The following is a 13008-nucleotide window of genomic DNA, read 5'->3' as shown; positions in this document are numbered from 1 at the left end:
TAATACCCCGATTTGCCAACGCACCAGGGTAAATCGGGAAGAGCCGGGTACAGTCCCAGAACTGTCGCATATAATGTATGCGGCAATTCTGGGCGGCTGTTGGCTGATATTGTTAGGCTGGGGGGCTCCCCATAACGTGGAGCTCCCCATCCTGAGAATACCAGCCTTCAGCCGTATGGCTTTATCTGGCTGGTCTTAAAATTGGGGGGGACCGCACGCCGTTTTTTTTAATTATTTAATTATTTATTGCACTACACAGTATAGACACGCCCACCGGCTGCTGTGATTGGGTGCAGTGTGACACCTGTCACTCAGCGTGGGGGGCGTGTCTCACTGTAACCAATCACAGGCGCCGGTGGGCGTGGAAAGCAGGGAATACGAGATTGTTTAATGGGCGGCCGGCTTTTTCAAAACAGTAAAAGCCGCCGGAGCAGTGTGAATGCCGTGCAGCGCCGGGGATCGGGGATTGGTGAGTATGAGAGAGGGCTGCTAACTTCAGTAATTTAGGAGATTAGCGGTCACCGGTGAGTCCTTCACAGGTGACCGCTAATTAGGGCGCGACACAGACAGAGCCGCAGCATGACCATGAAGTCGGGTGAAGTTCACCCGAGTTCATTCTGATTGTGCGGCTCTGTCTGTGTCTGCTGTCATCTGCCATTCAGCTCTGCTACATGGCTGTCTGTGTCTGCTGTTAGCGGCCATGTAGCAGAGCTCAATGGCAGATGACATAGTAAAAACGCATCCCTACACATTACACACGCTTGGCAAGTCAATAAATAAAAAAAAAAAAAAAAAAAAAAAAAAAAAAAAAAAAAAAGGTGTCCAATGCATACGTCACAGAACACATGATCTAAAGGATCGCACACAAAATTGACCAATTTAACATAGACTACTAACGCACGTGTGACAGCAAATGAACGACCAACGTGAAATCTCATAGATCCCGTATGCAACCTGGGCGTGTCACATCGCAAATGCGATTGTACAACTAATTGCAACGTGTAAAGTGGGCTTAAGTGAAAAAAAACGCAGAACAATGTTCAGACAGAAAAAAAAACTCCACAAAGTGTTTTTCCACTGACAATGAACAGTTTCCATAGCATTTCAAAACAAATTGAAGCAGAATCAAATAAACATTGCACCAAAGAGACAAATGCAGGAAAACCTCAGTCACAGCAAAGAAAACAAAGTACTTATCCCACGCTCCAAAGGAGAGATCAGGATGACTAAGAAAAAATGCAAAAAATTGCATCCAAAAAGCAGACAAACTGCAGCAGACAGCACTGGAGATCTCCAAGAGAAAAAGACAAGCTGGAGCACACTGGAGAAATGTCACAGGCACACGGCCGACATGACAGAAGGACCTGGTGTTTAAGACATGTTCACTGGGGGGCGGGCCTTGGACATGGCGGAGTGAGGACGCGTTACCTCGGAGCCACCGTGACCACCGCATAAATTTCTTCCCCTCACCGACCACGCTACCAATGTCCCCTAAGAAGAAGCCTGCTTTGGTGTCCGTTCTGGCCCCCGTCTCCGGTGTGTGGAGGTCCTCCGGGAGGGCTGGCTTGCTATCTCCTTCTGCCCCGAGTACTTCAGGAGCAGGCAGAAGCAAGATGGCGCCGGCCGGAGCTAAGCGCACACCTCAGGGAAAATCCCAGCAGATCCCCTGCCCAGGAGCCCGCTGGAGACGAAGGGGCTCGCTTCACCTGTACAGCCAGTGGGTGAGATGGCCGCCCCCCCCCTCCTCCCCAATGGGTCAGTTCGCTGTCATCACACAGGCCGGCCTGCAGTCTGGGGGCAACGGGAATCTGGATTCAGGCAGCACGCTTGACATTGGAATACTGGCGGTGTTCCGGTCCTCTGGGGTCCCCAACTCATGGGAGGGCACACAGGGAGGCTCTATAACCCCTGTAATGCACCCCCCGCAATACACAGGGCGTTTGGGCCCTTAAAGAGCTCATCATGGCCCTCCCCAGTAAACGACATCTAGGAGGTAGTGGCCAGAATTGAGCAGTCGCAATTTAATGCTCTGACGTTCATGAGTGAGGACATGGGGGTGATTGAGGACAGGATTAAGGCAACAGAGCAGACTCAAGAGATCCCTGGAGGAAAGCATGGATAGGCTGGAGAGAGACTGTGCATCCCACGACCATCTCATGCGAGAATTAGCCCCGCTTCTAGATGACCAGGAGAATAGAAGCAGGAGAAACAACATAAGGCTAAAAGGGCATTCCGGAAGACTGTTGTCAAGATCTCCTCCGCATTAACGTCCTGGCCATTTTCAATACGGTCACGCACATACCTCTGGACGCCACCTTTCTCTTTGATAGGATCCACAGGGTGGCCAAACCCAACACCCGGGCACCCTCCTCTACCAGAGACATTCTGTGCCACTTACATTACTATGGGGACAGGGAGCAGATTCTCCAAGGGGCCTGGGCACATGGCCCAGTGGAACTGGACAGAGCTACAGTGTCACTGTTTCCGGACGTCTCTGGTCGCACCCTCTTTATGAGACGGCAACTACACCCACTTCTGCTTCGGATCAAGGAGGAGAATGCCTCATATCGCTGGGGCCATCCCTTCCACCTTATTGTCCGTAAAGGGGATGCTGTATAACAACTAAAGCAGCCCTCAAATCTGCCTTGCCTGTTTGACTTTTTGGGGTCTTCTGCAATGTCACCTCCGGACTGGCTCGCTTGGGAGCCGGTGGACCCTTCCATTCAGAGAGAGAAAAGAGGAGAGGAGAAGACCTTTCAGCCATGACCGTCGAGCAGGGTTGAGAACTCCTCAGGATGGGAGAGTTCCAATATGGCCCCCTACCTGGGCCTGGCGGCCAGCTGTCCTCCAGGGCCGGCTCGGCTACTGTGCTGGGGTTTGTCCTAGCGGGCCGACCTGATGTCCCTATCTCGGGGGACGTCGGCGTAAATTGAGTTTGCATATATCTCTTCTTGTTAATCTGCCTTAGTTTTTATTCCTGTGGGGAAATATATACGTTTTCCTGGACTTAAGCGTGGTCGGTGGGTGGGCTGGGTGGGGGGAAATGTTTGGTTTAAATATGGGCAGGCCAGGGCTTGTAATTCTCCACGGGGCTGTGCTTGTCCCCATCTTTTTCTTCCCTAGTGGATCTTTGGCTGTATCTTTCTTCAGTCCTTCTTTTCCTAGTGAGTGAACATTTTGCCTGATCCAACTTTTTTCCCCCCTTCCGGGGTTCCTCTCCTTCCTCCCTCTATCATTTTTGCTAGGTCCTCCGGGGGTTTTCAACATTCCAAGATGCAGCAGCCGAGAGCGGAGGTGCGGATTGGCTCCTTGAATGTGAAAGGTGTGCACAATCCTGAGAAGCGCTTAGTCCTGCTGAACCTGTGACGCCCTGGCCTATCAGTTCGCCACAGGGTATTGTACAATCTGCCCTTCTGCATGATATCCAATCCTCCTTGGTTACGGGTCCCTGACCTTTGATGTTGCTAAGAACAAGCTTGTGATACCTTGAGTTGGTAGATGAATTTTCAGAGGGTACCTTAGTCCTCGAAAGAGACCTCAATGTCACCTTAGATCCACAGTTGGACAGTTCTTAAGGGGTATCCCACCTCTCACAGGGGGCATTGCGTCGGATTAAGCAGGGTCTCCATGATTCTCAGCTGATAGATGCATGGCGGTTGTTGCACCTATCGGAGAAGGATTTTTTGTACTATTCAGCGGTCCAGGATAGCTATTCTCGTCTGGACTATCTTTTCGTCAAACATGGCGATATTCATTCTCTGGTGCTGCTTCGATCGAGTGCATCTATTTTTCAGACCACGCACTGATAACTATAAACACTTGCTGTTCGCAGCCCAACTGACAGTGCCAGTAGATTTTGAATGCTTCGCTGCTGGGAGATCCGACGGTGATGGGAGAGGTTTGTGCGCCTTTGGTTGAATACCTGAAGGCCAATGTGTCGGGGGAGGTGTCCACTAACATAGTGTGGGAGGCACACAAGTGTGTGGTTCAGGGGCTATTTATTAAGCATGGCTCGCATCTGAAGAGGGAACGTACGGCTGAGACGGACGCTCTGATTTCCTAAAATCACCGATTGGAAATCCTGCACAAGGGGACTCGAGATCCTACGGTTGGCCTTTTTTTGATTAAAAAAAAACTAGAGGAATTGCAAACCTTATTGAATCACAAAGCAAAGGGCGCCCTAGTAAAGTGCAGGAGGCATTTCTAGGAGTTCGGAAATAAGAGTAGCAGAACCCTGGCGAGAGCGCTACGTGCGCAGAGGGCACAGAGTTATGTCCCAGGGATCCGGTTACAGGGAGGTACAATGGCCGTTAGGCCAAGAGATATTGCCTCTGCTTTTGGAGATTTTTATGCCTCTCTTTACTCTATTGATAATCCCCACTCCAGACATGCCTTGGTGGACTTCCGCTCCCGAATACAGAACTACATTCAAAGCTCGGGTTGAAGCAATTCAAGTCTGAGGATGTGGCGCTATTGGAAAGACCGATCATCGAGGCAGAACTCCTCGAGGCCATTAAAAACTCGCCCACCAGGAAGGCCCCGGGTCCGGACGGACTTCCCTTAGGCCCGTTTCACACGTCAGTGAAAAACAGACGTTTTTCACTGGCGTGTAAAACACGCACATGTCCCTGCGTGTGCCGAAAATCACGGCACACGTGGGTTGTCTAAGTGCAATCCGGGCTCCGTTCTCCGTTGCCCGTAATTGCACTTAGAGATTCACTCACCTGTGCGCGCTCCCGCTGTCCTTGGTGCTGATCGCTCCCGCGACGCAGCAGCCGGCCGGCGGTGACCCCTGCAGGAGCTGCTTCCGGTTCGGCTGTGTCGCGGATAATGAATATGCGCGACAGTAATCAGCCGGCTCAGAAGGAGCAGGGAGAACGGGCTGCAGAGGACATCGCTGGACGCCGGGTGAGTTAAAATGTTTTTTATTTTAAAAGCATGTTTTTTTCTGGCACGTGTCTCACGGACCACACCACTGCGTGGTCCGTGGGACATCAGTGATGCCAGAAAAAAATGGACATGTCTCCATGCAGCAATCACGCACACGCGGGTACGCCGCACGGAGACACGTGCAGTGACAAATCACTGACGTGTGAGCAGACCCATTCATTATAATGTGTCTGCATATGTCAGTGATTCTGGTACGTTTAAAAAAAAGCACAAACGTCCCAGAATCAATGACGTGTGAAAGGGGCCTTAGTCTAATATAAAATGTTGGGCACTTTATTTGCCCCTTTTTTACGGGCCTTCACCAATGTTGCCCTTTCTGCCGTGCCTTCGGTGCCTCGTGACTTGTCGGCGGCAAATATAGTGGTAATTCCCAAGGAGGGCAAGGACTTAACACAGTATGCAAGTTTCTGCTCTATTTCCCTCCTCAACACAGATTTGAAACTCTTTGCAAAAATTCAGTTGGATAGCTTGTCCCCACTGTTGAGGAAGATCATTCACCCTGATCAGGTTGGGTTTATGGGGGATAGAGAAGCGAGGGACAAAACAACCAAAGCCCTGAATCTCATGCATAAGGCCCACTTGGAGAAGTTACCTATGATGCTTCTCTCCACAGATGAGGAAAAGGCCTTTGATAGGATCAATTGGACGTTCATGTCTGAAGTTCTGAGGGCGGTGGGGTTGGGTGGATCCATGCTGAGATGGATTGGCTCTGTACAGTTCTCGTTCTGCGGCGGTCAGGGTGAATGGTCTCTTATCGGACAGGTTTCCTATTGTTAACGGGACTAGACAGGGGTGCCCCCTTTCTCCTCTGATATTTGTGTTGACTCTGGAACCTCTCTTATGCCATATTAGGGGAAATGGGGATATCTCTGGACCCTGGGTAAAAAAAAAAATGAATTTAAAATTGCGGCCTATGCGGATGATCTCCTATCCTTCTTTACTAAGCCCAGGGTTTCATTACCTAACCTTCTGCCGGAATTTTAAAAATATTCTGTCCTGTCCAACTTCAAAATAAATATGTCCAAGTCTGAGGCCCTGAATATAACTCTCCCTCCTCTGGGGATTCACCTGGTGGCTGATGCCAATCTTCTTTTCAAACTGAACTTCTTCCCCCTTCTCCAGAATGTCCACGAGGACTGCGCGAGGTGGGCCAAAGGTCTGTTTATGTGGTTTGGGAGATGTGATATTTTTAGGATGAATGTCTTTCCACGCATCCTATATTTTCTCCAGGCTCTCCCTATAAGGATTCCTGTCCTTCTTTAGAGACCTGGCGTCTCTCCAAACTAAATTCATTTGGGCTAATAAGCCAGCTTGACTCTCCCGCTCCTTGCTGAGTAGGTCTAAGAGAAGAGGAGGCTGGGGAATCCCAGATATGAAGATCTATTGGCTTCTCACATGGTTAGAGTTATTGATTGGTGTTGGCATTCCTTTGTGAAGCCCTGGGTATCTCTGGAGTAAAGTTTCACTGAGGTCCCTCTCTCGGCTGCCCCTTGGATATTGCATTTGCCCCTTCCTAGTCTGAGACATCACCCCACCTTGGGGGGCCACACTGGAGTGCTGTTCTTTGCTGTTGCTTCTTTTGCCCTCTCTTCTCTCACCTGTGATCGGTTCCTTGGACTTTCACCCAAGCCTGTCTTTTGGCAGTGGGAAAGGGGGGGGGGGGGATTCCGTGCTCGCCATTTGGGTATGGAGGGAGACTAGCCTTCATTGAGGTCCATTGAGGAGAGCTCGGTGCCAGTCACTCTGGGGGGGCTGGAGATCAAGGCAACTTAAGCACTTTCTTAGATCCCTTCCTTACTATGCTCAATTTGCCGGCCGCTCCACTGACTTTGAAAACCTGTGCTTGGGAGAGGGGGTGCTGCGGCACTCCTTTTCTCTTTTATTACATTTGGAGGAAAAAGAGAGAAGCTTTGAAGCCTAAGAACATCATCCCAACTGTGACACCCGGGGGCGGCAGCATCATGTTGTGGGGTTGTTTTGCTGCAGGAGGGACTGGTGACTTCACAAAATAGATGGATCATGAGGAAAGAAGATTATGTAGCAATACTGAAAAACATCTCAAGACATCAGCCAGGAACTTAAAGCTTGGGCGGAAATGGGTCTTCCAAATGGACAATGACCAGAAGCTACTGCCAATCTGGTTAGACAGTGGCTTAAGGGTAACAAAGTCAATGTTTTGGAGTGGCCATCACAAAGCCCTGATCTCAATCCTATGGAAAATGTACGGACAAAGCTGAAAAGGCCGGAGCGAGCGGCGACCTCCAATCTGAATCTCTGACTCAGCAGCTATGTGTGAATGTACCTTATGTGTCTGGACTTTAATGTAATCAGGCCTAGGTCAACATCTAGTGGGCGACCGTGTCTTTGTTCTTCTCCGCATGGGACTCATCCAATACAAGCCTGTAGTTTCTGGAAACTTCTTTATATTAGGAGCTACAAGTAGCAAATGTTAAAGGGGTGGGTGTGAGCAAATCAGCCACATGTTTTGTTAGTTAGTTGATGCAGTCTCTGGTGAAGGGTCAAGGATCTGTGCTGAGGGCAGGTCCTGGTGCCTGTGTATGGAATATTGAACAGTGAAGATCGGCTGGCACGTGGGATTGTGTGGTCTCGGCCTCAATAAATCTCGTTAGATTGTTTCTCGGCCTAATGACCCTGCCTGCTCTGTCACATACCCAGTCACAGAGGGAAAAACCTGTAGATGTGTTTTTATACAGAGTGGAGGGAAACTAAGGGTTTCAACTTTAGATATGAGCGGGGTCTGTACATTCCCCCCCTATAAATGTGAGCGGTGTCTGTACATTCCTCTATAGATGTGAGCGGGGTGTGTACATTCCTCTATAGATGTGAGCGGGGTGTGTACATTCCTCTATAGATGTGAGCGGGGTGTGTACGCTCCTCTATAGATGTGAGCGGGGTGTGTACGCTCCTCTATAGATGTGAGCGGGGTGTGTACGCTCCTCTATAGATGTGAGCGGGGTGTGTACATTCCTCTATAGATGTGAGCGGGGTGTGTACATTCCTCTATAGATGTGAGCGGGGTGTGTACGCGCCTCTATAGATGTGAGCGGGGTGTGTACGCTCCTCTATAGATGTGAGCGGGGTGTGTACATTCCTCTATAGATGTGAGCGGGGTGTGTACGCTCCTCTATAGATGTGAGCGGGGTGTGTACGCTCCTCTATAGATGTGAGCGGGGTCTGTACGCTCCTCTATAGATGTGAGCGGGGGTCTGTACGCTCCTCTATAGATGTGAGCGGGGTCTGTACGCTCCTCTATAGATGTGAGCGGGGTGTGTACGCTCCTCTATAGATGTGAGCGGGGTGTGGACGCTCCTCTATAGATGTGAGCGGGGTGTGGACGCTCCTCTATAGATGTGAGCGGGGTGTGTACACTCCTCTATAGATGTGAGCGGGGTGTGTACGCTCCTCTATAGATGTGAGCGGGGTGTGTACGCTCCTCTATAGATGTGAGCGGGGTGTGGACGCTCCTCTATAGATGTGAGCGGGGTGTGTACGCTCCTCTATAGATGTGAGCGGGGTGTGTACGCTCCTCTATAGATGTGAGCGGGGTGTGTACGCTCCTCTATAGATGTGAGCGGGGTGTGTACGCTCCTCTATAGATGTGAGCGGGGTCTGTACGCTCCTCTATAGATGTGAGCGGGGTGTGTACGCTCCTCTATAGATGTGAGCGGGGTGTGTACGCTCCTCTATAGATGTGAGCGGGGTGTGTACGCTCCTCTATAGATGTGAGCGGGGTGTGTACACTCCTCTATAGATGTGAGCGGGGTGTGTACGCTCCTCTATAGATGTGAGCGGGGTGTGTACCCTCCTCTATAGATGTGAGCGGTGTCTGTACATTCCTCTATAGATGTGAGCGGGGTGTGTACGCTCCTCTATAGATGTGAGCGGGGTGTGTACGCTCCTCTATAGATGTGAGCGGGGTGTGTACGCTCCTCTATAGATGTGAGCGGGGTGTGTACGCTCCTCTATAGATGTGAGCGGGGTGTGTACACTCCTCTATAGATGTGAGCGGGGTGTGTACCCTCCTCTATAGATGTGAGCGGGGTGTGTACACTCCTCTATAGATGTGAGCGGGGTGTGTACACTCCTCTATAGATGTGAGCGGGGTGTGTACGCTCCTCTATAGATGTGAGCGGGGTGTGTACGCTCCTCTATAGATGTGAGCGGGGTGTGTACGCTCCTCTATAGATGTGAGCGGGGTGTGTACGCTCCTCTATAGATGTGAGCGGGGTGTGTACGCTCCTCTATAGATGTGAGCGGGGTGTGTACGCTCCTCTATAGATGTGAGCGGGGTGTGTACGCTCCTCTATAGATGTGAGCGGGGTGTGTACGCTCCTCTATAGATGTGAGCGGGGTGTGTACGCTCCTCTATAGATGTGAGCGGGGTGTGTACGCTCCTCTATAGATGTGAGCGGGGTGTGTACGCTCCTCTATAGATGTGAGCGGGGTGTGTACGCTCCTCTATAGATGTGAGCGGGGTGTGTACGCTCCTCTATAGATGTGAGCGGGGTGTGTACGCTCCTCTATAGATGTGAGCGGGGTGTGTACGCTCCTCTATAGATGTGAGCGGGGTGTGTACGCTCCTCTATAGATGTGAGCGGGGTGTGTACGCTCCTCTATAGATGTGAGCGGGGTGTGTACGCTCCTCTATAGATGTGAGCGGGGTGTGTACGCTCCTCTATAGATGTGAGCGGGGTGTGTACGCTCCTCTATAGATGTGAGCGGGGTGTGTACGCTCCTCTATAGATGTGAGCGGGGTGTGTACGCTCCTCTATAGATGTGAGCGGGGTGTGTACGCTCCTCTATAGATGTGAGCGGGGTGTGTACGCTCCTCTATAGATGTGAGCGGGGTGTGTACGCTCCTCTATAGATGTGAGCGGGGTGTGTACGCTCCTCTATAGATGTGAGCGGGGTGTGTACGCTCCTCTATAGATGTGAGCGGGGTGTGTACGCTCCTCTATAGATGTGAGCGGGGTGTGTACGCTCCTCTATAGATGTGAGCGGGGTGTGTACGCTCCTCTATAGATGTGAGCGGGGTGTGTACGCTCCTCTATAGATGTGAGCGGGGTGTGTACGCTCCTCTATAGATGTGAGCGGGGTGTGTACGCTCCTCTATAGATGTGAGCGGGGTGTGTACGCTCCTCTATAGATGTGAGCGGGGTGTGTACACTCCTCTATAGATGTGAGCGGGGTGTGTACGCTCCTCTATAGATGTGAGCGGGGTGTGTACACTCCTCTATAGATGTGAGCGGGGTGTGTACGCTCCTCTATAGATGTGAGCGGGGTGTGTACGCTCCTCTATAGATGTGAGCGGGGTGTGTACGCTCCTCTATAGATGTGAGCGGGGTGTGTACGCTCCTCTATAGATGTGAGCGGGGTGTGTACGCTCCTCTATAGATGTGAGCGGGGTGTGTACGCTCCTCTATAGATGTGAGCGGGGTGTGTACGCTCCTCTATAGATGTGAGCGGGGTGTGTACGCTCCTCTATAGATGTGAGCGGGGTGTGTACGCTCCTCTATAGATGTGAGCGGGGTGTGTACGCTCCTCTATAGATGTGAGCGGGGTGTGTACGCTCCTCTATAGATGTGAGCGGGGTGTGTACGCTCCTCTATAGATGTGAGCGGGGTGTGTACGCTCCTCTATAGATGTGAGCGGGGTGTGTACGCTCCTCTATAGATGTGAGCGGGGTGTGTACGCTCCTCTATAGATGTGAGCGGGGTGTGTCCGCTCCTCTATAGATGTGAGCGGGGTGTGTCCGCTCCTCTATAGATGTGAGCGGGGTGTGTCCGCTCCTCTATAGATGTGAGCGGGGTGTGTCCGCTCCTCTATAGATGTGAGCGGGGTGTGTCCGCTCCTCTATAGATGTGAGCGGGGTGTGTACGCTCCTCTATAGATGTGAGCGGGGTGTGTCCGCTCCTCTATAGATGTGAGCGGGGTGTGTACGCTCCTCTATAGATGTGAGCGGGGTGTGTACGCTCCTCTATAGATGTGAGCGGGGTGTGTACGCTCCTCTATAGATGTGAGCGGGGGTGTGTCCGCTCCTCTATAGATGTGAGCGGGGTGTGTCCGCTCCTCTATAGATGTGAGCGGGGTGTGTCCGCTCCTCTATAGATGTGAGCGGGGTGTGTACGCTCCTCTATAGATGTGAGCGGGGTGTGTCCGCTCCTCTATAGATGTGAGCGGGGTGTGTACGCTCCTCTATAGATGTGAGCGGGGTGTGTGCGCTCCTCTATAGATGTGAGCGGGGTGTGTACGCTCCTCTATAGATGTGAGCGGGGTGTGTACACTCCTCTATAGATGTGAGCGGGGTGTGTACGCTCCTCTATAGATGTGAGCGGGGTGTGTACGCTCCTCTATAGATGTGAGCGGGGTGTGTCCGCTCCTCTATAGATGTGAGCGGGGTGTGTCCGCTCCTCTATAGATGTGAGCGGGGTGTGTACGCTCCTCTATAGATGTGAGCGGGGTGTGTACGCTCCTCTATAGATGTGAGCGGGGTGTGGACGCTCCTCTATAGATGTGAGCGGGGTGTGTACACTCCTCTATAGATGTGAGCGGGGTGTGTACGCTCCTCTATAGATGTGAGCGGGGTGTGTACGCTCCTCTATAGATGTGAGCGGGGTGTGTACGCTCCTCTATAGATGTGAGCGGGGTGTGTACGCTCCTCTATAGATGTGAGCGGGGTGTGTACACTCCTCTATAGATGTGAGCGGGGTGTGTACGCTCCTCTATAGATGTGAGCGGGGTGTGTACGCTCCTCTATAGATGTGAGCGGGGTGTGTACGCTCCTCTATAGATGTGAGCGGGGTGTGTACACTCCTCTATAGATGTGAGTGGGTTCTGGCTTCTTCCTGTCACATTCCCACAATCCTCTGCGGTTCTTACCTTCCCCCGGAGCCTGTGCGTCCTCTGTATACAGAAGAGCCGGAGCTGCTTATATACCCGGGATACAGCGGCTGACACCAGAGACAACAGCCTGCACTGCACAGAGCTGAAGGACCTGTGGTGACGTCACACCATGTGACCACACCATGTGACCACACCATGTGACCGAGGGGTGGAGCCCAGAATCGAAAAATGTAGAAAAAGGACCTGTGGTGACGTCACACCATGTGACCACACCATGTGACCACACCATGTGACCACACCATGTGACCGAGGGGCGGAGCTCAGAATCGAAAAATGTAGAAAAAGGACCTGTGGTGACATCACATCATGTGACTGAGGGCGGAGCTCAGAAGTGAATGCTGCATTGATGGTGTGATCCAGCGCTGATGTGGTTAAAGCTTCCATTCTGTGGTGATCATTCATCACAATGTTCTAAATGCCTTAAGAAATAGAAGCCATGAGATCAGGTGACGGCAGGAAACTGCGCCCCTCCTGGTGTATAGGTCCTCAGCCTGGTATATGTGGCGCCCCTGAGGCTTCAGTCTCCACAGAGGTACTGCACCTCAGCCAGAGATATGGTGCCCCTGAGGCTTCAGTCTCCACAGAGGTACTGCATCTCAGCCAGAGATGTGGCGCCCCTGAGGCTTCAGTCACCACAGAGGTACTGCACCTCAGCCAGAGCTGTGGCGCCCCTGAGGCTTCAGTCTCCACAGAGGTACTGCACCTCAGCCAGAGCTGTGGCGCCCCTGAGGCTTCAGTCTCCACAGAGGTACTGCACCTCAGCCAGAGATGTGGCGCCCCTGAGGCTTCAGTCTCCACAGAGGTACTGCACCTCAGCCAGAGATGTGGCGCCCCTGAGGCTTCAGTCTCCACAGAGGTACTGCACCTCAGCCAGATCTGTGGCGCCCCTGAGGCTTCAGTCTCCACAGAGGTACTGCACCTCAGCCAGAGATGTGGCACCCCTGAGGCTTCAGTCACCACAGAGGTACTGCACCTCAGCTAGAGATGTGGCGCCCCTGAGGCTTCAGTCACCACAGAGGTACTGCACCTCAGCCAGAGATGTGGCGCCCCTGAGGCTTTAGTCACCACAGAGGTACTGCACCTCAGCCAGACATGTGGCGCCCCTGAGGCTTCAGTCACCACAGAGGTACTGCA

At 52.0% G+C, this 13008-nt stretch overlaps 1 protein-coding gene across 2 annotated transcripts in view; it reads right to left on the bottom strand.

The window, feature by feature from the left end:
* Nucleotides 1-11979, bottom strand: part of LOC142297108 (uncharacterized) — a 38323-nt gene extending 26344 nt beyond the window's left edge. For both annotated transcript variants that reach the window (XM_075341372.1, XM_075341371.1), the window contains exon 1: nt 11851-11979. The gene's annotated coding sequence lies outside the window, so the exon portion shown is untranslated. The remainder of the gene's footprint in view (nt 1-11850) is intronic.
* Nucleotides 11980-13008: the final 1029 nt, after the last annotated feature.

The sequence above is a fragment of the Anomaloglossus baeobatrachus genome, chromosome 3, assembly GCF_048569485.1.
Source record: "Anomaloglossus baeobatrachus isolate aAnoBae1 chromosome 3, aAnoBae1.hap1, whole genome shotgun sequence".
Classification (NCBI taxonomy): Eukaryota; Metazoa; Chordata; class Amphibia; order Anura; family Aromobatidae; genus Anomaloglossus; species Anomaloglossus baeobatrachus.
This window is presented reverse-complemented; position numbering and strand designations above follow the sequence as displayed.